Here is a 25,429-nt window from a genome sequence, read left to right as displayed (position 1 = left end):
GCTTTGTTCGCTAGTTTTATATTCATATCTGTGATTATCTATTATTTTTACTGTCCTTCGTCGGCAGGTTTTTATAATAACTATATATATTCTATTACCCTGTCAAATGTTCTCGTCACGATATGGCTGAAATATTGCCGATGTGACGTTAAATAATAACTCACTCACTCACTCAAGTCATGCATGAGAAACAAATAGAGAAAATATACACATGACTCCTTATTACAGTAGATTTGTGATTGGTGAGTGAGTGAGTAAAGATTTTAAGTCACACTGGCCATATTGTGACTAAAGCAAGGTATAGATTACGTGGCTTGGTAACCAACAAAGGACTATGTCGTATTGGCCAGTGGCAAGATCATTATATAACTCAATTATTTCGATTAAAAGTGGATGTTTACACGAAAGATTTTTATAGCCTGAGGGCAAGAAAGAGAATCTGAAAATATGATATATTGTTTATATTTAGTGCGTGTATTTATATATTTAAGAGCTGTTAGAATTGCGTTTGCTTCTGCTGTGAAAATTGAACTGTCATTGGGTCTTTTGAACCCAATGACAGTGGCACAAGCCACTGCACCACCATCCTTGGATCCATCTGTGAATAAGGATTTATATGTATTGTATTTACTTTTTAATTGACTAAATTCTCATTTATATTGTAATTCATTAGTTTTTGATTTTTTAAATGCTGTTAGTGTTAGGTCAACTCGTGGCCTCACCAATTATTATTGCCAAGGAGGAGAAGAAAGAAGGCGGGAAAGAGCTATATTTTACAGCACAATGCCAGCAGCAGAAAGGAAAGGTTTCACTCTATTACCAAGAGGCGGAACAAAAGAAGACTTATACAGATCCTCATACAGGGGATAGAGGACACAGTTATATGCAGGGTTTGGCTCGTTGGAATATAGTTTTGTTATATACTGCAGGGCTCAATTTAAGAGATGTTAACCTACTTGCACCAGGTGCACCCTAAGATAAAAACCTAGTTGCACCAGCCAAATTCCAGTTGCACTGCTTTTATTGCAACATGTCATGAAAGAAATATGCTATCGAATCATTTAGATGTTTTATTCCGAAGTTTACCCACTTGTCGTTACTCAGATTCATCACTGCTCCATGCCTGCTCTGTCTGTGTTCTCTTTCCAGCTGCAGCAATCCTCCTGTTCTTCTTCGTGAGCCATAGTGCAATGGCAGCATCTGGGTTGTAATCATGTGTGGCTGGACCATTCACTGATACAGAAAGCAGATCTGTCAGAGTGTCACTCCTCAATGAACCTCGCCAGTCAGATTTCACTCTCTTCATGAGGGAAAACCCTCTTTCACATATTGCCGAGTTCACAGGCAGTGAAAGGATTATTCGAACCAGGGCTAAGATGTCCTTGTTTTCACCTTTCAGATCATTAGTTGTCAAAACCCTTTCCCATACCTGCACAAAGTGAAGATTTTCTTCAAAACTGAGCATCCTCACAATCTGTTTCTTCACAGTAAGCCATTCCACATACCCTTTAGCAGTCAAGGGCCTGTCAAAGTGCTGAGCCAACAGCTGGATCTATTGGATTAAGGTCAGGGGACCTGGATGGCCAGTCCATGACGTTGATTCCAGCGTTTTGAAGGAAATTCCGTGTCACCATCGCGGTATGTGGCCGAGCATCATCATGCTGGAACTGTAGACCTGGGCCATGAGCCGCCATGAAAGGAACGATTTCAGGGGTGAGCACCTGGTCGCGGTAAGCAGCAGCTGTGAGGTTTCCACGGATGACCAGAAGTCGGGAACAGTTGTTCCCACAGAAAGCACCCCACACCATGCAACTTCCGCCCCGAATCTGTCAACTTCCTGTACACAACTTTGGGCATACTGTTCATGACGTCGTCTCCAAGAATGTATGCCTGCCGTCCGCGAATCTGAGGGTAAACCTGGATTCATCGCTAAAAGACAACTCGATTCCAGTCTCTCTGGGTCCATCGGAGTGACGTTGGGCCCACAACAAACGTTTTCCGACGTTGATGAAACGGCGTCAATATTGGCCCACGATATGGACGTCGAGAATGGAGATTGGCAGCCAGCGCAACCGATTTCAGAATGGTCTGTGAGGGACAGTCGACCTCTAAACATCTCAGCCCTGGTTCGTGTAGCCGGCAGAAATCTGTGACCTAGGACGGTCTTCTGCTCGTGACGTCACACTTGGACGACCCTACCTTGGGCGATCAGAAGTGGTGCCAGTTTGTTGTAGACGACCTCGCAAGTCATACACAGAACAACGGCTGCATCCCATTGCTCTTGCGATGTCAATAACTGATCTTCCCGCTTGCAACATGCAAACGGCACATTCATGTTGCACATTTGACAATCGTGGCATTTCAAGTACCGTTAGAACTGTGGTGCAAACACGTGCATATGAAGAAAACTTCGATGCGAAGATCACGTGATCGAGTGCACGTACAAAACCTGATTTGGCACTAACATAATTTGCACGACGAATGGATGGGTTTGAGGGGGTTTTGCTAACGTTTTTCTAGAGTCGAAAGATAGGAATCCAATTTCGGATACATAGATGTATCTTCAGAAAAAAATTATTCATTATTTTTCAAAATTACATTTTGTGAAGTTTCTTTTTGACTCAGGTATATTATTTCAGATATCAAACGAAATCAAAAGCCTTTACGTATTAGCACTTATGAAACAACACAGTCCGCCAAAACTACTGCCCTAACCTCCTGGGTTGGGTGAATCATAGAAACAACAAAGTTCAAATCTTCATTCATTTTTACTTACATGTCATATAGATGGAACACATCTGCTTAACATTTATCATGATAACACACTGTCATGACAGATCATTATTAATGTCACATCGTTCATGTTCACTATGTTAACTCCACTTGTAGCAGTAACCCGATCTGGAAGATCATGAGCTCAAACTGCAACAAGGATTCAGGTGAATTTAAAGATGAAGGTTTAATGGGCATGGATATACAGCAATACCTCATAAGGCATATATTTACAGTGGGAACAATATCAGACTTAAAACAAGTCTAGATAACTAGAATTGAGGCATTGTATGACTCGTGGTGAGTCGCCGAAACCAAGTCTCCTTGCCATTGAATACATGGTGCATTTATACCTGATTTCTAGAGCAACGGTCACGACCCACTTGACCGAGTATTTCCGCCTCTTCCTATTGTTCTCGTGGTAAACACTTTGTCTCCACTGGCAGGAGTTCCAGTATATCACATGATCATCATCATGAGATGTGTAACGCCTGGTTCAGCCCTGTTGTTATTGTCTGTGTATCAAAACAAGATGTTTGTCCAGACTCTATGCGACCGTTGACCTTATCACCCATATATTCAGTGGACATGTCATTGTTATTCCAGCGTAAACATGACTCCGTTACATCGGTTAACACCCATTACCTAAACACTATCATTTCACCTACACCCAAGTTCACCTATACTTAATCAATGCATGTTTTCTCAGTACCCCTACATTTTGCTTTGGTTCTAACCTACTCACATGTGGACTCACTCATTTCTGTAGAAACTTGGGGCTTGATAGAGACAATGAGCATGAAGTTTGATTTCTGAGTAACACAGTTGATTTTGTGAAGGTGTTATGTGTTGTCTATTTAAACAATCAAATGACTGCCAGCTTTTAGCTTGCTTACTCATATTAGAATGTAGTCTTTTTCATATGTATATTGCATTTCAAAGCACATTTCGACATGGCATTCGTAAGAAACACAGAAAGTAAATGGACTTTTTAGATGCTGTTGAACATTTGGTGAAACTTGGAATTTAGGCATTTTAGCATTTTAACGTTTTATGTTTTAGCATTATTATTGCTAAGCTTTTTGCTATCATTTTAGTTATGACTTTTTAAATTTTGTATTTTTTATCAACTTTTCATTCTTAAGCTATTACATTATCAATTGATGTTACAATCCATTTTAATATTTATGTACATTTTCATGGATATTGTTATGAGAAAAATATATACAATATAAATGACAAGAAATACCTTTTAACAGATGCGATTTGTATAATCCTTTTGTCCAGCAATAAACGCATCAGGTATAATATATTGTTTGTTTTACATACAGATTGAAAGAGTCCATTCTACATGAGAGGGTGGACATCATCTACGGTGTTTATTTAAGACCCCCATGGCCGTTACACTTTTAGACCCCAAAAAGTGTAAGTGAATTAAGAGTGTAGGGGTAATGAGGGTAGACCCTTACATCACTGTTGTCAATCACCAAGTAGGCGGGATACTGAGTCTGTGTCCTCCAGGACAGTGATGGTGCCATTGAGTAGCCTGGTATTGGCACGCAGTTCATCAACTCCTACAGTCCGTTTGAGTCAGAAACGGACCGATGAATTGCAAATTTTATCATTGTACAAAATTGTCACATAAATATAAATAGTACACATGTTTATCATTTACTAATACCCAACAGCTTTCTTATATTTGAAAATTAATCTTTTCAACGTTACAAATTTGTTTTACAATACATCAGTTCATGTGTAAACAGTCGCCTGAAGTAAGTGGCTATATTTACACTAGTGAGTCTACGTACATGAGAAGTAAAGAGAATTGAACTAAAATCAATACACCTAAAATTATTTTTGCCAAATGTTTCAACTGACATTTGTATTCAAAGAAAGCACATCACAAATGTTTAAAACGCTTGAACTATTACCGTATACCATATACCATTATGTACAGATAAACATGTCACTAAAACAATCAATACATTATGCGTCTTACTGAACTATAACTCTGCATTAATTACCCTTATTTTGCAATGACAATTGCTATTAGATAGACATTTACAGGAAGTTTCAACTACAAAACGAGCTACCTACGAATAAGACATACCTTTGACAAATCTAATTACTAAACCCATGCAACTAAATTCTACTACAGTCTCAATTATCCTATGTTCGCAAGTGCATCAGTGACAGCCCTGAACAAGACTTACAACTTCAAACACACTGACTGATGTTACCTACAAATACGGAATGTTGCCAACGAATACACATGTTACCAACGAATCAACCCTTGATCGCGTGATATCATGCAAACTTTTACTTTTATCACCGAGATCAACTCGTTTTCTGACATTTCAATCAACAAGAATTCATTATATCACTATAATAAAGTCTAAACCACGAACTGCAGTGCATCCCTGAATAGAACATTTTTATTGAACGCTCAGTTATGTAGCCATTTAAAAATGACCTGTTTTTGTGTCCCATCAGCTTTTTTAAATTAAAAATAGTCATGTTATATATGGCCCGAATCGTCTCACTTGTGCCGATGTGACGGGCACCCCGAAATAAGTGAAGATAGTAATGGTAAATTGTTATGGGCCCAAACATGCTGTGTACACTTTTCGTTGGAATCGACCTTATAATTCCTCACGAGTTAAACAAACATTGCCATCTAAGCTTTTACATTTCGTTTTCGTTTTCTTATATATTTCGTATCGAACAAAGCTAAAAAGCAAACATTCACGTCTTCCGGGTATATGCACTTTGTGGTTGATTTTATTTTTGAATTGTCCAATCAGACCATAACTGTCCTGATCATAAATGTTTAAAATGTGACTGAGAATCATGGGGAAATATCATTTTTCTTGTTTGTTTGTTTTGGGAAGGCGTGAAAATATCCTGCACGAGCATGATTCAATTGTCCCTGTGCACAATAAAAGCATGCCCAGTGCACGTTTTAAAAAGGCAGATTGAAGAAAGAACCTTTGTTCTCTTCTCACAGTCAAGTACTATACTTCTCCATGGTCCCTAGTGTGGTCTACCTTCAATGATTTGTCTTATCATATATAGTTAAAATACTTTAGATTAAGTTACTAGTTTTACATTTATATCATGACCATTACTAGCTGTTTTTGCTGTCCTTCGTTGACAAGTCTTATAATTTACCTTAGGTTGTCATAAATCTATAACTGGATTTAGTCACAATATGGCTGAAATACTGCCGATGTCACTTTAATGTTAACTCACTCACTCTTCTCACAGTCGAGCTACAAAACGCTGATTGCCAGCTTGACGAAGCCTGGAGATGAAGTCTAGATCAATATATAGAGGGTGTATGCTGAGTGGCCCCCTGTCTATTACACGTAACAATAGCTAAATTCAGGCATGCACTCCGGGACAACGTTAAGAAGGTGTGAACGTGGGGGGCCAGTGTGGGACAACTTATTAGTTGTCAAAACAAAAGAGATTAATCTGCTACTGGGACTAGAAGACAGTAGTAGTAATCTGCTACCACTGTGAGTAGAAGGTAGCTGCTGATGCTGTTAGAAGGTGTGAACGTGGGTGAACGTTGACCTAAAGAGTTAATCTGCTAATGGGACTAGAAGACAGTAGTAATAATCTGCTACTGTGAGTAGAAGGTAGCTGCTGATGCTGTTAGAAGGTGTGAACGTGGGTGAACTTTGTCTAAACAAAGAGTTAATCTGCTACTGGGAGTAAGAATGTGACTGCTGACCTAAACGTCAACGTGTTACAGGAGTGAACAATTAGATTTACCAGCTTGGACTTGAATATATGATGTGCGATACATTTGATTCAAATATTCTCAACGATACCATTACAACTGATGAAATTGCCTCTGCCATAAAGAACCTAAAACGAAATCCTCTCCCCTTTATTGTTCTCTCTTGTTATAAATGATGTGGAATTGTTTCTTTATAGTAAAGTTTACACAGGAATCAACTTACAAGTAGATGAAAATAGTATAACAAGCATGATAAGATTCATACTCCTCTTATATGGAGACGATGCTGTCCTAGTAAGTGATACCCCAAATGATCTACAACTGTCCCTAAATGCTTTCCACATTGGAAGTTGAAAGTTAATCTCTATAAAACTAAAATAGTTGTCTTTGGAAGAGGTCCCTCTAAGCTGATTGGATTAAGAGAGGCCAGTGTGGGAACACTTAGGTGTTCAGGGGCCACTCTGGGAAGGGTCGTTAACAAGGCGTGAAAACTAAGAGGCCACTGTGGGAAGGGTCGTTAACAAGGCGTGAAAACTCAGGGGCCCCTGTGGGAAGGGTCGTTAACAAGGCGTTAAAACTCAGGGGCCCCTGTGGGAAGGGTCGTTAACAAGGCGTGAAAACTCAGGGGCCCCTGTGGGAAGGGTCGTTAAAAAGGCGTGAAAACTCAGAGACCACTGTGGGAAGGGTCGTTAACAGGGCGTGAAAACTTAGGGGCCACTGTGGGAAGGGTCGTTAACAAGGCGTGAAAACTCATGGGTCACTGTGGGAAGTGTCGTTAACAAGGCGTGAAAACTCAAGAGGCCACTGTGGGAAGTGTCGTTAACAAGGCGTGAAAACTCAGGGGCCACTGTGGGAAGTGTCGTTAACAAGTCTCGAAAACTCATGGGCCTGTGGGAAGGATCGATTAACAAGGCGTGAAAACTCAGAGGCCACTGTGGGAAATTAATCGGTTAACAAGGCGTGAAAACTCAGGGACCCTGTGGGAAGGTAGATTAACAAACAGTGAAAACTAAGAGGCCCCTGTGGGAAGGGTCGTTAACAAGGCGTGAAAACTCAGGGGCCCTGTGGGAAGAGGTCGTTAACAAGGTGTGAAAACTAAGAGGCCACTGTGGGAAGGGTCGTTAACAAGGCGTGAAAACTCAGAGGCCACTGTGGGAAGTGTCGTTAACAAGGCGTGAAAACTCAGGGGCCACTGTGGGAAGGGTCGTTAACAAGGCGTGAAAACTCAGGGGCCACTGTGGGAAGGGTCGTTAACAAGGCGTGAAAACTCAGGGGCCACTCTGGGAAGGGTTGTTAACAAAGCGTGAAAACTCAGGGGCCACTGTGGGAAGGGCCATTAACAAGGCGTGAAAACTCAGAGACCACTGTGGGAAGGGCCACTCTGGGCATAAATCCTACAGAGCATTGGTGTTCTGGAATATGCTACTTTGGTCCCCATGCCTTTACTGTCTTAAGTCGATTTTATTAGTATTTCGACATAGATATGCGTCATTGAGGCGGAACACGCATGTTAAAGATTTAATACACACTCCAAGGTCGTTGTTAAAATGTTATCGTTTTAAAAAAAAAAAATTTAAACAAACGTAGAGGTCATTTCTGACATCATCAGGGCTACTGCATAGTACTCATACCTAGTGTGACCCTGTACTTTCCCTTATACCCGTGGATTATCAAGACAACCTGATGGTGGAAACTAGAAAAAGAAACCAATAATATATCTCAAAACTCTGAAACTATAACGTTCAGCACTACCGAATCACTATAAACGTATCAATAAATTACAATCATGAGAGTAGTGCGTCATAATCTGACTTTACCGGATTTTCCACATGGGTACAACGTGCGAAGCCTATTTCTGGCATCTCCCTTAGTGATATTACTCTACTATTGCTAAAAGTGGCGTAAAACCTACTCACTTACTCATACCATCAGCCCTTACAGCCGAGCTTGCAGTGTCAACAAAGATAGGTTTGATCACAGTGCTATTACTGTACTATTGCTAAAAGCGGCGTAATACCGTACTCACTTACTCATACCATCAGCCCTTACAACCGAGCTTGCAGTGTCAACAAAGATAGGTTTGATCACTGTACTACTCAGATTTAGGGAAAAACACACACATACAAATCGACAGGTCTTAAACCTGCAACAAATATATGCAAGACCACCTTCTACCTCTTTCAGAGTACCTCTGCAACAACTGTGTTGCCACGATTAATCGGTTAGATAAAAGAAACGAAAGTGAGTTATGATAGACGACTTGTGATTTGTACGCTCAACTTCCCAGTGTAGACACTTGATTGGATAAAAAGCCAGCAAAGGGAAGTACTAAAATTATCGGGCTGAGCAAAAGATGCATCCAGTATACTAGAGATTTATCGGAACGTACAGCCTGGATGTTATCGAGGATGACAATACACAATGACCCTTTAAAAATAGTAGAGATGGTTTTCACCTCACCTCATCTACACCCGTCGCCGAAATACCTTAGTTGTGCCTGCGACGTTAAATAAAGGAAATACAATGAGTAACGACTACTCTCACCTCACACTTCACCTCAACATGCCGACCGTTTCGTTTCAGCTCATCTTGCCGACTGTCAATATGGCGTGTGTTTCAGCTTTGAAACTAGAGCTGTTATCCAGTATTCTAGAAGATATTGTTTTATCCAATGACCTTTGGATCCATCTGTAAATAAGGACTTGTATGTATTATATGGTCGCAGTCCTGTCAAAACCTCGTATCTGACTATTATAAAGTTTTGAGATAGTCGAAAAAAACTGTTTCATTCTTTCATGTGCAAACTTAACACATTGCATTTTTTACCATCAATTTGAATCAGTATTTGCAGTGAAACCAAACATGTTTGGCATCTTCATTCCAAAAGGTTAGGGCTGGATGAAAAGGTTTTACATCAAGTCTATTTGTAAATAGGATATTTTGATACCAAAGTGAAAACAATGAAAAACAGGTAATTTCATTTAAATGTATTCAAATAACGGTCTGGTGTCTGTTCAACGAGCAAGAACTATTATTACGTTATCAAATACAACATTTAAACAAGAAAAAGATCATTTTATGGTCCAAGGCCCATTTGCATGACATGTTCCATCAGTGCAAGAAAATACTTAAGGGACTACTTATTCATGGCTGCTGTACTATGATTAATTGTAGTGGGACCTATTCATTCAAAACATCCATCTCATTTACCTGTACCGATCATACTGTCAAACAAATTAGCAAACATTGTTAACAAGACTCTGTTACTTAAACCTGAAGAATGGAAGGAATTCTAACACATGTTCTGTATCAACTCTGATTACTTAACTCTTAGCAAACTATTGGGCACAACCCATGTTCGGAGACATGCACCTTGGGGGTGATGATGACCTTAAGGAGGTGTCAACCATTTTGTTGGGTGTGTGTGTGTGTGTGTGTGTGTGTGTGTGTTTGTCATAAGTTTTGTACACGTGTACTGGGGGGGGTCGTCATTGATTTTGTACATGACACTTACCTCACCAGGTCTGACAGAAGTATAAGTGAAATAAATAGAGGAGTCTTTGACGAAGTCATACATTAGACATTAGACTTCATGCGGCTTGCTATCACTGGAATTGTAAATAAAATCAATGTAATCAGGTGGGTTACAGGTAGATCTGTGCCGCACTCCATTTGAGTGTGATCTTCTCAATGTACTTCTGGGGGATAGTCACCTGCTTCTCAGATGCTAGGCTCAATAATGCGTTGGCCAGAGTTGCAATGCACTGCCATTTAGTCATGGTACAGCCAACACATCTTGTAGAATCGTAGTGAGAACTTCACCTTTGATCGCTGTCTGTTTGTCAAATTCCTCTTCAGTTCTGGCTTCTTTCTTGTGCTTCATATGAGTTGAAAAACTTCATCAGATATATTGCCTGCTTTATGACCCACACATATGTCATTGATCTTTTTAGGCCTGGAGAACGCAGTGTTTTTATTGCGACAATCATCTACAAGTGCTAGTCGGCTCATGGCTGTAGTTTCATGTCCTACTTATGACTAACATCTGTCACTGACAGAATGTTGGGTTCCAGAAATAGTTGATTTTCAGGAACTTCTACAATAATGAGATAGCAGTTTCGGTAATAGATGCAACACTAGTATCAAGGATTAAAGGTTATTCCCTTGTGGTGCTAAATATGTGAAAAAACATACATGGTCAGTTATCCAGATTCTTCAGTTATGTGTCAAAACTTCTTTTAAAATGTTTATTTCACAGCATTTAATGAATGTCATAACCTAGGTGGTATTTCGAGCACCATACCACAGTTGTAATGTAAAGCATCTAAACTCATGTTCAGAAAATGGTACCGCTAAAACTTACGAGGTTTTAGATGTCATTTTTGGGCACCAATAAGATAGGTACTTTTGAAAAATGGTTGTATCTTGGAATTCTATTGGAGGATTGTTAAGTGAATTTGACAGAAAATGCATTCTTACTAGATGAATGTATTTGTCATCTAAAGTCAATTTTGGCAAAATGCCAACTTACGAGGTTTTGACAGGACTGCGACGATATTTACTTCTTAACAGATTAAATTAATGCCTATGATGTAATTCGTTTGTTTCACAAACCAGAATAAGAAGATTGTCACGAATGGCTCGTATCCCCTTCGACATTGACGACCGACCTTGGTCTTTGCCTACAGTGCCTGAAATATAACCTGCGACCTGATTGGCCGAACAGGGGAGGTAACTCAAGGGTACCAATAAAACATGGTTGGAATACAAGGTCATTATGACTCGCTGTTTCGCGGAATAATATGGCGATATGTGGTCAACCAGGTGAGTGAGTTTAGAATAGCAATATTCTACCTATATGGCGTCGGTCTGTAATGTTTTGTAATAATCGACTCTTGACCAGACAATCCAGTGATCAATAGCATGAGCATCGATCTACGCAAATGGGATACGATGACATGTGACACCCAAGTCACCGAGCCTGGAACTCACTCACCCCTCTGGAAGGATTTCGTATTGGCGCATGAGCATCACTACTTCCAGCAAAAACAACTCTATTCATTCCAACATTAAGAACAAAAGCATGAGTAAATTAAGAAATTTAGTGAGACGGACGTGAGATGATTTGTGGTGGGTGCGCTGGGTGATGAAACTGAACTCAAGAGCATCACGCTGACCAAACCTCCGTCTATTACCGACTTGCTTCTATTAGAAACGCATGTCTTAGCTAAGGTACATAGCGCTGACATACAGAAACGTTATGAAACCCCCTCTGTAGGCCGCAATGTTGGAAATCCTTTGTCGCACTTTCGCGCACCCGTTACGATTATCGCGGACGAGAAATGTACATGTATTTGAATGACTTCTTTGAATTTATACCTACATCTGCGCCCTATGTTCGTTAGCAAAATATCCAGAGGTTAATATTTGCAAGCCATCAAGCATCTCAGTCGCCCTCTCGCATGTTAGCGATGCCATTTTGAATCACGTGCTGTTTGACGCGTCGAGGATTTCCTCCCCTAAAATAGTAATACACGTGAGCGCTATGTAAGGTGAGGTGAGGTGAAACTGGGTTTAACGTCGTGCTTGAGAATATTTCGCTCATATGACGACGTGTATGCGTGTGTATGTGTATGTGCGGCTGCTTGTACTAGCCCAGACTGAAGCTGGTTTTATAGTGCTAGCCCACTGAGATACCATGCCGCAGTGAAGCATGAATACCCCACTCACACACATTATACTGACTCCGAGCCGACCAGTCCTTGTTGTACCCATTAATGCCGAGCGCCAGGCAGGGACCAACAAGTACCATATTTTAACGTCTTTTGGTATGACGCGGTCGGGGATCGAACCCGCGACCTTCCGCTCTCCGGGCGGACGCTCTAACCACTACACCACGGAGGTGGTCTGAGCGCTATGTAACTCATGTATGTGAGCGCTATATATCTCAGCTACCCATGTCTGGAAATGAATTACTGGTGGACGGAGGAAACCTGGTCCTATATAGTGTCACTGCCGGGTCAGCGTGGGTTGCGCAGTGATTACAAAGACGGTATAACATGTATGCTCAGCTCTGAGCACTCGCGGTACTGTCACTGAACACGCCTCTCGAAGCGATTTCAATCATCGGCCCTTCGCTATATGGCTGAAATATTGTCGATATGACGAATTTTCGCCCATAACATTCATAGAGAAGGGGACGGGTCTTCTTGGAGGTTACGGAAAGGGACGAGTGGTGACGAATGGGATCAAGCCCGACAGCAATGAATAATATCTTTATGTTGGTAAACTAATTACGAGACGACAGGCAGTTAGCGCGCTGACAGGTGCCATGGAATCAGTGATTTTCCGAGGACCCTAGCTCTCAATGTACTGCTTCAATTTTTACGATCTATTGGCTTGAAATGCGTATTTCCAGGTGAGCAATGTTGCATTCGTCCAACTTGGTATGATGATTAAGAGAGTGAGTTTAGTTTTACGCCACACTCAACGATGTGCCAGCTATATGGCGGCGGTCTGTAAATAATCGAGTCTGGACCAGACAATCCAATGATCAACAGCATGAACATCGATCTACGAAATTAGGATACTATGACGTGTGTCAACCAAGTCTGCGAGCCTGACCACCCGATCCCGTTAGTCACCTCTTACGACAAGCATGGGTTACTGAAGATCAATTCTATCCCGGATCTTCACGGGTTAAACAGGTGTTGTAGTAAACATGACAGCTGGCACGTCATTAAAAAGACATATGTGGTTGTTGGAAATAAATCTCCAGGGTGTTTCCCCGTATAACGTAGAGTCGATCAATTACTGACACTACGTCAAGGTGTGATTGATCTGGATATTGATTTGTTCTTTGTCCAGCCTCAATTCTGACATTTCCTCAGTTTGTTCGTATCACGATGGAAGTTGAATTTTGTAAAGCAAAATGAATAAATTATGTGTGAAATTGTTTTCAAGAAACTCTCACAAAGTTGTATCACGTTTAAGAAAGCAAATTTGTTAACAAACAGCAACGGTGGAAGCTTTACTACTGTTGCTATGTAAACATGATTGCTGACTTTTGCTGAAAACACTATTGCTTTAAGCTTTTGGTTATGGCTTTGCCCTTGACGGGGGTGAAAGCACTGTAAGATTAGTTTCCCCCAAAAGGGTACTGTAAGACCATTCTTTGAAAGAATGTTATTCCGACCATACTTTTAATTGATGGCAAAATGTGCGTACAATCGCCAGCAGCTTGAGGGTGTAAATAGGAGTGACTATTGAGGGGGAAACAGCAACTGCAATAGCCACAGTCTATTGCGACCAACTATTGCAAAACTAATTCTCTTTGAAGTGGCTCATTTGAAATCATTTCCCAAATGAATGTATAGTTTATATGAAATAAAAACGGACAGACAGACAGACAGACAGACAGAATTTATTCAATTTTTAAGGCCTCAGGCCCATACAACATACATAAGAGTTTGGGTAAAGATTTATGCATGCACAATAACAGTTACATTGAAAAATATTAATAATGCGGTGTTAATTGTGTAGCTTTACGACATTACTGAGATATTTTCCGATTTGTTTAATAGTCTTTATGTTTTCGGTAGACATCAGGTTTATGAAGTGGTTGAGTATCGGTGGATAGCTGTTATGAGGGAAGCAGAGTTGTCGTTCTTGGCTGTACTTGTCACAGACCATCATTACATGATATTCATCCTCAATAAGAGATATATTATTAGTATAGCAATAGGTGCACAGTCTTTCTTCACGTGGGGGTATTGGAGTGTCGCCCAGTTTCTATGGCTAGTCTGAAGTTGTTGCATCTAAATCTTGCAATGGCTATTTTATAATATAATGGTATTTCAGGTGAAAGCAGATATTTTTCAGCATTTAATAGTGACTTGTACTGTGAGTAATAATTGCATTTGGAAGATTCTGAAAGAGATAAGTGCCAGTTCTGAGTCAGACAGTCTTGTAATCTTTGTTTAAAACTATATATAAAAGCTTTTGTATCCCCAATGTCCTGGCTTATCCACACAAAGCCAAATCCATATTGAAAGAGTAGAGCCCTGATGTGAGTAGCCCATGTCATCTTCCCACAATCATCCAAAGACTTGAGCATGAGATATGCTTGCTGTGGTTGTCTGGTACTCTCCATATGAATAAGCCTGCACCAGTAGCTGACTGCTCTACACATGTAGTAATACTGCAGTGGGGTTCTGCCACACTCACCCAGGACCATGTTGTTATTAGTGTTCTTGTTCAGCCTCAGATATTTTCTACAGAATTTGAGTTGAACCTGTTCAATGACTTTACAATAGTTAGATCCCCATATTTCCGCACCATAGCATAATATAGGAGTTATCATACTATCAAATATTCTAAACAGTTCCTTTAAGTCTAAATATCCACAAGTTTGCTGAAATCTGTTGAGTGTAAATAGAGCTTTAGTGGCTTGTGCTGCTTGGCATAGCTGAGTTTTTGCCCATGATAATTTCGGTGTGAACAATGTTCCAAGATATTTATAAACATTTACAGTTTTGATTTGTTGACCTTTGAAATACCACTTTTTTTTAAATAGTTTCAGTCTCTTTTAATACGCGAGAAGAAACTTGAAACCCAGATCAAGTAAGCAGTCAGGTTGTTCAAGAGGCAGCAGGGGCGGCTATCTCTAAATCAGAGTGTTTCCGCTGCCCGATAGCCACACGTACTATCGATGCATCGATATTTTTTCATTTCCACCATCGATTAATTGCTATCGAAGACTCAATTGCAATCTATCGATAGTTCGATGCATCGTTACAGCCCTAGGTGTAAATCCTGCTGGGGAACCGTGAAGAAAGCAGACCAGTCCCCACGGTCCCCAGTAAGGTGGCCTGACCTTGGTTGCTGGCAATCTATAGCCCAACTTTATAGTGTTGTTGACTGATAATTTAGGATTTTAAAATGAGCTCAGCCTACTTTTAGTTATAGTCTGTGGTAGTCTAGTCGCTATACTGTCCCACAATGACAGCTTTTTTATTTAAAAAAAAGGTAAAATAATATTGATCATATTTATGCTATACGACTTTTTGTTGTCACGATATGGCTGAAATAATGCCGATGTGACGCAACCCACTCACTGCTATAGCCACTGTTGCTTTGTACTGCCATTGGATATTGCACTGCTATTGTAGATCTGGGTAAGAATTGGTCTTCAGTAATCTCCGGCTGAAAGAGGCGACTAACGGGATTCGATGGTCAGACTCGCTGACGCATGCCATAGTATCCCAATAGCGTAGGTGGATAGTCATGATGTCGTTCAATGGAGTGTCTGGTCCAAATTCTCTTATTGTAGACCACCGCCATATAGCTGGAATATTGCTCAGATCGGAGTTAACAAAATATATATATTGTGGGAATAACTTGAAAAACCTTTTTTTTCTTAGGGAGCAGGTTGTAGCTAATACCAAGTGAAGTCAGATCTACATACCTTTATACAGGACAACCATAACTGTATAACCATTATGATTATTATTTGGTTAATGTTAATTTTAAAGGAATATGATTATTTAAAGAAGATAAGTAATATGTTTTGTAAATATATACGTTTGGCTAGGTTTGTGGACAATTGCTAACATCTTGAAGGAGTATGTAAATCCAGCTGGGGTCTTTGCAGGAAGCAAAAGTACTGTAAGTCCCCCCTGGTAATATGGTGATTTACCTTCAGTTGTTGGTGTCTAAATAGCCTGTTTGTATATTCTATTGTCTTCAATAGTTATAAGTGTTAAATTTACATACTAGTTTTACATCTGATATTCTAGCTGCTATTGCTGTCGTTCGTTGACAGGTGTGTTTATTATTTAACCTTATGTATTTTTAAGTTTAATAATAATAAATAATAATAGTGCATATTAATAACGCGCACATATCCACGCTCAGAAGCATGCTCTTGGCGCTATATAAGTACCTTAAAATAAATACATTATATATACAAAGAAAGAAATCTACAATGAATAGTTGCTTAATACATAAACAATAAAGGCTATTGAGGATAATATTTAGCAAAGAGGTAGGTTTTGAGATTTGATTTAAAAGAGTCCAGAGATTCAGAGTGTTTGAGGTCAAAGGGGATAGAGTTCCACAAGACAGGGGAAGTGTAGGAGAAAGTTCTGTATCCAAAGGTTTTAAGTTTAACTAGTATTTGTCTCGATAAGTCTAAAATACCTGAAATCTCAACTCGATCACTCATTATAAGACTATTTAGCAAACAATAAACGATTTAACACAACAATCGTATCACAACTGCGTAGAACGATGCTCATCATGTTGATCACTGGATTGTCTGGTCCAGACTCGATTATTGACAGATCGCCGCCACATGGCTTGAATATTACTGAGTGTGGCGTAAAACTAAACTCACTCACATTAACCCAACAAATAATATTGTAACAACAAAAAGTCTTCTCTTGTTCCCCCTCTTGGGCTAAGAATTAAACCATTCATTTCTGCTGCCGGCATTGAGCTGGGAAATATATCTCCTTCCTGTTTGCTTTCTTCTCCTCCTTGGCAACTGGTGAGGTCTGAAGTTGACCGAACTCTGACAAAGTTCAAGAAATCTGAAACTAATGAATTACAATATAAACAAGAATATAGTCAATTAAAAAATATATATAATACATACAAATCCTTATTTACAGATGGGTCCAAGGATGGTGGCGCGGTGGCATGTGCCACTGTCATTGGATCCAGAACAATATCTTCTCGACTACCAAATAACAGCTCCATTTTCACAGCAGAAGCTAACGCCATATTAACAGCTATTAAATATATTAATAAACACCGTAAATATAAACAATACATAATCTTTTCCGATTCTCTTCGTGTCTTCAGGCTATTAAAAATCGTTCTTGTAAACATCCACTTTTATTAGAAATTTTTGAATTGTATAATGAGCTTGCTACTGCCCAATGCGACATCGTCTTTTGTTGGTTACCCAGCCACGTTGGCATTTCCGCCAAGGCAGCACTCAGCAATTCTGTGACACCACTTCTTATCCCATACTCTGATTAATAAGCTAGCATTAGAACTTACATCCGTGATCTGATGCAAAAGAAGTGGGACACCCAAGTAGGGATTAATAAATTACATGAACTAAAACCCTACATTGGTTACACCTACTTGGGGTGTCAGCCCACATTTGAAGAGGTCATCATGCAACGATGTCGCATTGGCCATACAAGGTATACTCATGAATACCTGTTAAAAGGTGAGGATCCTCCGTTTTGCATCCCTTGTGATGAAAGAATCACAGTCAAACATGTCTTGCTTGACTATGTTCAATATTCTATCACAAGGGATAACTATTTTAAATCACGAACTATGAAGGATCTTTTTAATAATATCAGTTCTCATTTAATTATTGCATTTTTAAAAGAATTAGATTTGTAAATAGCTAAATATTTTAAGATTGGAAGTTTGAATTAGTAACTCAGATTGCTAGTGGCTGTATCCTCGAGGGGGGTTAAAGTACTGTAAAAATATTGTCCTCCTGAGAGGGTACGTAAGTCCCAAAACATTCAAAGTAAATTTCAACTTTCCATTTTTTAATCGTAGAATATGTATAATTTTAATGTATGGCTAGATATATCTGAATTGCTAACAGCTGAGGGTTGATGTAAATCCAGCTAGGGCCCATGCAGGAAGCAAATGTAGGGGCCATGCAGGAAGCAAATGTACTGTAAGTCCCCATGGTCCTTAGTATGGTGATCTACCTTCAGTTGTGGGCAATCTACAGCCTGTTTTTATTGTATTGTCATTTATAGTTATATATTTTAGATTTAATTACTAGTCTTAAATTTATTCCTGTGATAATCTAATTATTTTACTGTCCTTCGTTGACAGGTGTTTTATAACGTAATTATGTTTATTGTTAATTTATAACTTTTTAAGTCACAATATGGCTGAAATATTGCCGATGTGACTATAAATTTAAACTCACTCACTCACTCTTATGATGAAACTGTTACAGTACTTCAAGACTTTCAGGACCGATGCTCATGCTGTTGATTGCTGGATTGTCTGGTCCAGACTCGATTATTTACAGACCGCCGCCATATACGAGTGTGGCGTAAAACTAAACTCACTCACTCACTACATTCAAAAGTTGGGAATAGTTTCGTTTGCAATTGTAGCATTAAAGATGCGCTTGTTGATGAAAGGATTTCTTTCTGTTTTGTCCTTTGGACGTCAATGATTTGCGGGCCACATTAAGCTAAAAGAAAATATGTTAGAACCAAATGAAATACAACGTAGAGCGCTTTATTTTGACTGAGAATTTAAATTTAACGTCACATCGGCAATATCTTAGTCATATGGTGAAGAGAATTTCAATACAAATACTAAATATATTTGTAAAAAGAAACCTGTCATCGATGGAAGGTAGAATAACTGGATTATCACTAATCAAAAGTAGACAATTGGAATAAGCGCCGACATCTAAAGGGATAGTGCAAATCCAACTAGGGTCCATGCAAGTAGCAAAAGTACTCTAAGTCCCATGGTCCCTGGTATGGTGATCTACCTACCCGTTTTCATATTGTATTGTCCTGATGAATATCGAATTTTTGAGACAGATGCTAGTTTTAATTCTTGTTTCTGTGATATCCCAGTTGGTTTTACTGTCCTTCGTCGACGGGTTTTTCTAATCTTCACGAGTCACGACATGGCAGAAATACTGACGATGTGACTGTAAATGTAAACTCACTCACTCACGGTTGATTGCATGTAACAGATTAAAAGTAGTTGATTGCATGTAACAGAATGCATTGATAATCAACACATTGTAAAACCGGGTTATACAGGACGACCAAAACTGTATACATATATTGAGTAATCTCATTCACCAAAATTCACTTTGTGAGGAATGTTAGAAGCCATTTTGTTCCTACCATAAACAGCTTTAACACGACGTATAAACCTGGAGCTGCGTAAAGGTGTCGATCTTGGGGTAGACGATCCCACGACTATCAAATGACATGTACCAACAGCAACGCATTAATATTGCAGGATGGGGCAAAGCTCGTAAATATCCTGTCCATCAATCACTGAAGTTTAACCATGATGTGTGGAATGGTACACTTTAGGGGAATCGTGTTCTTTCTCCTCACAGCTCCAGACAAGGCAAGTCCTAAAGACATGACACTCAAGATGTTAACTGAAATACTGGCTCATGTTGTAAGGTAATGTAAACGAGATGTCGTAGACCGTTTTATTGTTACACAACTCTTAATAAGATCAAACAATGCATTGTTAGCTGTACAACGTTATAATTTATTTGCATTTCAAATCCATGTTATTTTAGTCCATGATGAAACTGTTAATTTATGTACTTCAAAACTGTCAGAATATTTGTCATTTTAATTTTAGCTACAATTCCTCAATATTGCCAGCGACCGAAGGGATGGTGTAAATCCAGCTAGGGTCCATGCAGGTAGCCAACGTACTGTAAGTCCCTATGGTCCTTAGTATGGTGATCTACCTTCAGTTGTTGGCGATCTGAAGCCCATTTTTATATTATATTGTTCTGTAGAAGTATCGTTGCATGGTTACATGCTAGTTATCTGTGATAATCTAGATATTTTACTGTACTTCGCTGACAGATATTTATATTGCCTGAGTTTATTTTTGATATACAACTCATAGTCTCAATATGGCTGAAATACTGTCGATGTGACTTTAAATCACCCCTCACTCACTCAAAACTGACAGGAAAACAATTTTCAACATTCAACGGAATATTTTTACTTGGCAATTGTAATATCAATCATTAAGAATATGCATGTTTATTACAAGTCATCTTCTCTTTTGTCGTTTAGTCTAAAACTGGTCTGTATATTCATAGTGAAGCAGTAGAGGTTTGAGAAAAACACAGAACGAGTTACAAGAGCTGACAGCTACTTCTGTTTATTTGATGTAAACCAAGTTTACTAGTCAGTTTCAAGAATGAGGACTATTTTTATGGATACACAACATCTTTATTCTATATAGGCGATGTTTCGACATAGATTCTAATGTCGTTGTTATGGATATACAACTTCTTTATTCTATATAGGCGATGTTTCGACATAGATTCTAATGTCGTTGTTATGGATATACAACGTCAGGAACGGCATTAGAATGTCGAAACGTCGCCAATATAGAATAAAGAAGTTGTATATCCATAAAAAAGTCCTCATTCTTCAGCTACCAAACTTCTTAAATGCCAATAAAAGAAGTAGTCAGTTTAAACTTTGCAAATATTGTATAACGATACCTTTTAAACAGATCAATATCACAAACCATGCTATCTCAGTATTTATGACATTGTACGTTAATGAAAGATAAAGGGAAGGTAGCTGCAGATATACTAAAACCTTTAACTGGTCCGAATTACAACATATACTTAACGTACTGCCTCAACAAATGTAGTTGGTATATCCAGCATATGCACCTAAGGTACCTAACGTCCCACTGTGTGGTACCCGTGATGATCCGGGTTAGAATTGGTCTTCTGTAACCTATGCTTGTCGTAAAAGGCAATCGTGTGGTCAGACTCCCTGACTTGGTTGACACTATTGTATAGATTAATGTTCATTGTATTGATCACTGGATTGTCTGATCCAGACTCGATTATTTACAGACCACCGCCATATTGCTTGAATATTGCTGAGTGCGACGTTAAACAAGAAATCAATCAACCAACCACTGTGTGGCGATGAGCAATGTAGGAGTCAGTAGTTTGTTACAGGATAACGACAACTGGTTGACAATGATCTTGCATTAGCAACATATGGGCAATACAATTATGGGGGATGTACAATAATCTTTTCATAGGTAGTCACTCAATCTTAACCTACACGCATACTGCATTCACACACATGATTATAAAGAAATAAGCTGTGTTAATAGATAGCTGTGATAATAGATTCAGTTAAGAATTAAGGGCATGCCTTCATGACTTAGAAGTGAAATCCTCAACCACTTGGTCCCCAAGAAATGCAAAGCTATTTGCTGGGCAAATGATCTGCAATAGAACCGACTTGTATGAAGGGTAGGATCTGATCAGCTGCTTGATAAAACAACGGTGAACTGTGGGAAGTGGACTTACATTACAAGGAGAAAGGAAGGGTCAGACAAAGCAATGCGAGTGTCTTATGTGTGAAATTGTCTACTAGTACGTGCTGGGGCAAATCTATTCGTTACTTGTTGGTATACTGCTCAGGTAATATCACTTGAAACAAACACTAGATGAGACAGAAACTAGACAAGTTAAAACATGTTACTACAATATTTACACGCCAGTAAAAAAAAATCAATGTGGCCACAATAAGCCATTCGTTTATTCGTCTTGAACCGTCTTTCTTTCAGGTTGACGCTTCTTTTGGAGTATATCCCGGTCTCATGTCTTGATATGAGCATCCTCGCGGCCACCTACAAGCGTTGCGATAGACGAGTTTGCAACATGTCGTCACTGATGATGACGTGCGACGTGCCACTTACACATCACTGTGAAAGGGTGTGCACGATGACTTCAGGGTGCACGTCTTTCTTCTACAACCCTCGTACGAGCACCTGTCAGTTTCATAGCGATGTTTTCAGCGGCCGAAATAAAAAAACTGACCAGAGTACCACCACCCCTGATGACCGTTATTACTACAGAGAAGAAGGTGAAGAAGTTAATTTCAGAAAGAAATACTACTGATATCCTTTACATGAACCAGATACCTTCACATGTGTAATGAAATGTAACTCAGTCGAGCAAATTGCAGTGCCAAGAAAATTGTAATCAATATTTTGACAAAACAAAACATCTAATAATGTTCTCAATAAACTGTACATTTTGACTTGAACGAATCGGCCTGGTATCATTTAATGTAAGACTGGGTACGGGTTTACTCCGCTTGTAGCAATATTCCTGCAACATCATGGCGGCTGACACCAGGAAGTGGCTTTACACATTGTACCCATGGGGGGATTCGAACCTCGGATTCGGCGTGACGAGCGAACGTTTGAACAACTAGGCTACCCCACCGCCCCTTTAATTTAAGAGATGTCTTATTCTGGTTAGGAGATAGATATTGTTAGATATTTGTGTAAAGTGTACTGTGCAATTAATCGTACATCAGAGGGTGGAATGTCTAACAGCTCTCAATATTGACCTCTCATTGGCTGGACTATTATGTTCAAGAAATATCGTTCGCCATGATGTTCAAAATGAATTCTTGCGTACATTGAAACGTGTGACAGCTTTGCTAGAATGAAACTTTAGAAAGTTAGCAAACCTTTATTTATATTAAAAAAGGCAATCAATCAACGTTCTGTAGTTACGCAGTCGAGGGATCCATGTGTTCAACTCGTTGGTTGAGGCATTTGTTGTGATTATAATGAACCATTTCTATGCTAACAGAAGCTGGGATTTGGTTTAAATGGTGGATTGTTTAATACAAAACTGTTAACACTCACTTTGCTTAATGTTTTACACAGTCAAAACAAGCGCGAGTTGTCTCATCGGTTGTGTTGTTTGTCATTGTTTGACATATAATACATCCTTTTTTCATCCACCATAGAATTTGCCTCATAAAGATCCGGGCTTCAGTAAGAGGTAGCTAACGGGATCGGGTTGTCAGGCTCGCTGACTTGGTTGACACGTCATCGTATCTCAATGGTGTAGATCGATGCTAATTCTCTGGATTGTCTGGAACAGACTCGAACACTAAGTATTTACATACCGCCGCCATATATCTGGAGTCTTGTTGAGTGCGGCTTAAAACTACACTTACTCATTCACGTAGGCTATAAAATTCATTTCTTTCTTGTCTCTGCAGGTGGTCCGAACAGCAGAAAGTCGGAACCGTTTACACGGATTGTGTATGGTCCTGATATCTACAAAGGGAAGTATGTCTTTAAGCAATGGGGCATAATGAGTCATCAGGTGACAATATGTCCCCATCTTCCAAAACCTGTCTACATAATCGCTTCCATTACATATCTCTCGATATCTAGAATATTGCTGGTTTCATTCAGGAAACCCGAAGCGATCTGGAGGGCACCTGTTGATATTTCCAATAATTGGAATATTGTTGTTAACGATACTGCTACCAACATGGGTGTGGATGAAGGCAGACAGCTTTTGATTTTTACTGGTATTCACAAAGGCATAGGTTATCTTGGAAAGTTTCACTTAAAGTGTAATCATCTTGAAAAGCTCATTGAAAAGACCTGGCAGTATTCCCAGCACGTCAGCTGATATGTGTAGTCAAAAAACATACAATAATGTTTCTAGACTACGATGGCAAGGTGATGAAGATACTGAAGTCTAGGCGTGACATACGTGTTGCCTCAAACCTGTCTCCTGGTACAGACAATGTCTTCTACAGCGAATATAAACATCTCATGCAAATGTCTTTGTCCAAGAATGCCACAGTCTAGATTGTAGCGTTGAGACAAAGTCCCTCTACTCTGTTATTTGATGGCAACAATACACTTTATGTGGCTGTTCATAGCGACATATTTACTATTGATGTGTTGAAAAGGAAATCGCAAAAGATTTTAGCAACCGGAAATTGTCACTTTCAAATACGTGTCCTTCTGTAGTGCTCTAATAACTTGTTTGTCCTTTCGCCATTTTGATTCGAAAACGAGGCTTTGAGAATATGGAGTGCTTCCGTGTCAAGTACACAGTGTTGAAAAGGTTTTGAGCTCTTATGAACAAAACTTTTGATCTATGTACGGATGATTTAACCCAGCTTTGCTAAGCATTCGGCGAAGAAAGATACCAAAGTCCCCAGAAAAGTTATTAAAGGCAGTGTGGTATGACAATGTTTACCCTTGTATACGTGGATCTGTTCGGCCTTTTGTCATAACTGTAGCTATTGTGACATTCTACTTAACATCGCACTTTGCAGTAAAACAATATTATTATTTGTAAATATTGTTTGAAATAAATGCACAAATTCAACATTTGTCTCTTTGTTTTTTTAAAGCTGCATAGTGGAGGACAGAAGTCGTGTATTTGAGAACTACAAACTGGTTCACGTGGACGGATAATTTTGATTGTTTGTTTGGTGTTTAACGTCGCACTCAGCAATATTCCAGCTATTCGGCGGCGGTCTGTAAATATCGAGTCTGGACCAGACAATCCAGTGATTGACATGAGCATCGAAATTGGGATACGATGACATGTGTCAACCAAGTCAGCGAACCCGAAAACCCAATCCCGTTAGTCGCCTCTGACGACAAGCCGAGTTTCTGAAGATCAATTCAAACCCGGACCTTCAGGGGTTAGATTGTTGAGGACACATTTCGTTTGCCGAACAGTGATTTCAAGCCAACAAACGTTTGCTAAATATCGTATGCAAAATGAACGTGAAGCACCCAGACAAGAATCCATGTATTTTGTATGACTGTAAACAATCGGTCATACTTATATTGGTTGTCAGAAAGACATGATGAGGTCATTTTGCGACGACGTCATATTTACCGATGAAAATCTGCTAGAAAGAGACGGAGACACATGTGATTGTTCTTAGCACAGGCATGCACATACGTCACAATCAGTTCTTACAATTACAAGGCCGCCGAGATATTGATGGAATATTGCTAAAAGCGGGGTAAAACCAATCTAACTAAACCCAGGAGAGGGTGTGTAAGTCCCACTTCACTCCCAATACTTTTCATTATCCGTGATTTTAATGGTAGTTTATATGTCACAGGGATGTCTACAGGGATGATGTGACTCCAGCTAGGGTCTGTGCAGGTAGCAAAAGTACTGTAAGTCCCCATGGTCCCTAGTGTGGTGATCTACCTTCAGTCTTTGGCGATTTTCATTCAGTATTGTCCATAATATTTGTTTAATTTTAATACACGCTAGTTTCAATTTTCAATTTGTGATGATCT

The 25,429-nt window shown here is 39.4% G+C and overlaps 1 long non-coding RNA gene across 1 annotated transcript; it reads left to right on the top strand.

Moving 5' to 3' along the window:
* The first annotated feature begins 255 nt into the window (after positions 1-255).
* LOC124286213 lies at positions 256-20,004 on the top strand. The gene is made up of 3 exons (XR_006900980.1): positions 256-267; positions 16,224-16,229; positions 19,899-20,004. It is a non-coding gene; the product is annotated as an uncharacterized LOC124286213 (long non-coding RNA).
* Positions 20,005-25,429: the final 5,425 nt, after the last annotated feature.

Source organism: Haliotis rubra, unplaced genomic scaffold (genome assembly GCF_003918875.1).
Source record: "Haliotis rubra isolate DU_JTF1 unplaced genomic scaffold, ASM391887v1 Scf379, whole genome shotgun sequence".
Classification (NCBI taxonomy): domain Eukaryota; kingdom Metazoa; phylum Mollusca; class Gastropoda; order Lepetellida; family Haliotidae; genus Haliotis; species Haliotis rubra.
The sequence above is the reverse complement of the archived record's forward strand: the minus strand, read 5'-3'. Positions and strand labels throughout refer to the sequence as shown.